This window comes from Oncorhynchus keta, unplaced genomic scaffold, assembly GCF_023373465.1.
Source record: "Oncorhynchus keta strain PuntledgeMale-10-30-2019 unplaced genomic scaffold, Oket_V2 Un_contig_14113_pilon_pilon, whole genome shotgun sequence".
Lineage (NCBI taxonomy): Eukaryota > Metazoa > Chordata > Actinopteri > Salmoniformes > Salmonidae > Oncorhynchus > Oncorhynchus keta.
In genome coordinates this window covers 5931-8934 of record NW_026278554.1, presented here as the reverse complement: position 1 = coordinate 8934, position 3004 = coordinate 5931, and the positions used below count along the sequence as shown (strand labels likewise).

Below are 3004 nucleotides of genomic sequence, written 5' to 3'. Positions count from 1 at the left end.
CACACACACACACACACACACACACACACACACACACACACACACAAACCTCTAGCCTTCTCGAGCCACACAGGTGTACGAGTCAGTTTGTTTTGTATCTCTTTTTACCAGACATGAGGTGACTAAAAAGTTCATTATGAAGTGATCTCTCACTATAACTATGCTGTTTCTATGACCCCCTCCACGGTTAAACCAAGCTGACTTATTCTGACTGCTAGACTACACCAGTCTACTTCTGCAAGCTGTTCTTCTTTGCCTCAGGGCTTAAGGTCAGGTTCCAAACCTGTCCACAGTCATTGGTGCAGGACCTGTTAACAACACTAGGAGCCATAATCACACTGTTGACTGATATTATATATATGCCATTTAGCAGACGCTTTTATCCAAAGCGACTTACAGTCATGTGTGCATACATTCTACGTATGGGTGGTCCCGGGAATCGAACCCACTACCCTGGCATTACAAGCGCCATGCTCTACCAACTGAGCTACAGAAGGACCACTGTATATTTCTGCATATTTAAATATGCATTCTGCATGCATGGAGCTGTTTTTAACTTACCTGGAAATCTAGTCAACAGGTTTATTGTGTCGGGTCCTGGTCTATTTTTTTGCCTTCACCACAGATCTATAGCCTCAACATTAGGCCTTAACCGTCACCCTAGTGACAATGTTTGTCTCCCAAAACATGTCTGTCAGGCCAGGGAACAGCCTATGTTCCAGTGTTTCTAATTCCTGAGAACGTTCCTTTTGAAAACATTCTAGGAACAGTCTAGCAACATTGTGACAAATCAAGGGGCATGGAAGGAGGTTCCTTGTATTTTGCTCAATTGCCCTCAGCTATGTTTAGACGGTTGTTGTTCATGTTTTGCTGTGTTCTAGTGTACTATGGAATATATGGCTTTCTTATTCTTGACACTTCTCCCAGTCATATTTAAGGTTAGAACTACCTTTTTAAGTGTTCTGATGCTTCTAGCTTGGAGTTGTATTTTTATGATAACATAGCTACAGTATTTCACTTTTGAATGTGTATAGTATTGCTTACTAGGTGTGTCCAATCAATTGTGTAACCACTCCCTCTTCCAATTAGGGCTAATTGGAAAATCTGTTCAAAGAGGACATTGTATTATTTCTTTGTTCTCACTGTAGTGCACTACAGATCTGCTATCTTAATTTAATCACTCTGTTGTTGCAGATCATTTTCCTGCACAGGAAAAGGAAACGCTCATTTTTGCAGGAAATGCACATTTTTGTGAATTACATTTTTAAAAGGCTTCTAACGTTTGTAATTTCCACTTTAACATTTCAGACCTGATTTTCCCTACATAAATGTCCATTAATTATAATCCACATAATAATTGACATTTCCTGTTGCAGCAGGATTATTTTCGTGCTGTGAGAAGCAGGTTCAATTTCAGGTACGGCATCTGTACATACAGTATGAAATAAGGTGCCATTTGGGACCAACCCCTGTTGTGCTCACCATGCAGCTGGAGTAGCCGATACCGGCCAACCTGTTGTGCTCACCATGCAGCTGGAGTAGCCGATACCGGCCAACCTGTTGTGCTCACCATGCAGCCATGCAGCCAACCTGTTGTGCTCACCATGCAGCTGGAGTAGCCGATACCGGCCAACCTGTTGTGCTCACCATGCAGCTGGAGTAGCCGATACCGGCCAACCTGTTGTGCTCACCATGCAGCTGGAGTAGCCGATGCCGGCCAACCTGTTGTGCTCACCATGCAGCTGGAGTAGCCGATACCGGCCAACCTGTTGTTCTCACCATGCAGCTGGAGTAGCCGATACCGGCCTCACCACCTGTTGTGCTCACCATGCAGCTGGAGTAGCCGATACCGGCCAACCTGTTGTGCTCACCATGCAGCTGAGTAGCCGATACCGGCCAACCTGTTGTGCTCACCATGCAGCTGGAGTAGCCGATGCCGGCCAACCTGTTGTGCTCACCATGCAGCTGGAGTAGCCGATACCGGCCAACCTGTTGAGCTCACCATGCAGCTGGAGTAGCCGATACCGGCCAACCTGTTGTGCTCACCATGCAGCTGGAGTAACCGATACCGGCCAACCTGTTGAGCTCACCATGCAGCTGGAGTAGCCGATACCGCCAACCTGTTGTGCTCACCATGCAGCTGCAGTAGCCGATACCGGCCAACCTGTTGTGCTCACCATGCAGCTGGAGTAGCCGATACCGGCCAGCTTGGGGAGATGTGCTTCCACACACCGATGCTGCCCTGACGGATACACTGGCCTGCAGCCAGCTCCATGAAGAACAGGGGAACCCCCACCACCACCAACAGCATGACATAGAGAATCATGAATGCGCCTGCCAGGAGAAGAGAGAGGGGAGAGGAGGCAGAGAGTTAAAGGGGAAATCTGCAGTTCACTGTTTCGGTAAACAACTGAGGGATGGGGTTGGAGAAATGTAACCACTCTCAGATTCAAAGACAGAGCTATGATGCAAGGACTGACAATCCATAAGATTTAAACATATATAGTTTTGTTTACAAACAAAGGAACAACACAAGCTTATTTCTTGAGTTTTGGAATTAGACAATTGAACTAAGGTCATGAGGCATTTTTAAGTTATTGATAAGGGAATGTATATGTTTAGAGTAATAATAAGAGAATCTGAATGACATTAAGAGTAATGACTAAAGTATTTCACCCTAATAGTTACAGAAGCTTAGACAATGTGTTTCGACATAATTCTAGAATATTGTGAGTCAGTGGGAACATTGTGTTTGTGTGTGATAAATAGGAACTTGACAACACACATGTTTTGGTACTGTGAGACCAAGGACAGGAGATAACGTTCCTCCACCCAGGGAGGAACAGATGCGCTGTAGACTTGTAGGTGCTTGTAGGAGTTATATAAGGCTATGCGCATTATATGATTTGAGTCTTGGCCTAATTATTATTAAATCCAAGGTCTTACAAACCTCGGGAATTTGTCAAAGCTTTAATAATGGTTAGTTATTATCATTGGGATTGAA

The 3004-nt window shown here is 44.9% G+C and overlaps 1 long non-coding RNA gene across 4 annotated transcripts; it reads right to left on the bottom strand.

Moving 5' to 3' along the window:
• Positions 1–344: 344 nt before the first annotated feature.
• Positions 345–2109, bottom strand: LOC127918407 (uncharacterized). 4 transcript variants are annotated; one of them, XR_008099915.1, is made up of 5 exons: positions 1946–2109; positions 1815–1858; positions 1723–1766; positions 1591–1678; positions 345–1557 (listed from the first exon to the last, which is right to left on the bottom strand). It is a non-coding gene; the product is annotated as an uncharacterized LOC127918407 (long non-coding RNA). The 4 variants fall into 4 exon arrangements; XR_008099917.1 differs by lacking the exon at positions 1723–1766; XR_008099916.1 differs by lacking the exon at positions 1815–1858.
• Positions 2110–3004: the final 895 nt, after the last annotated feature.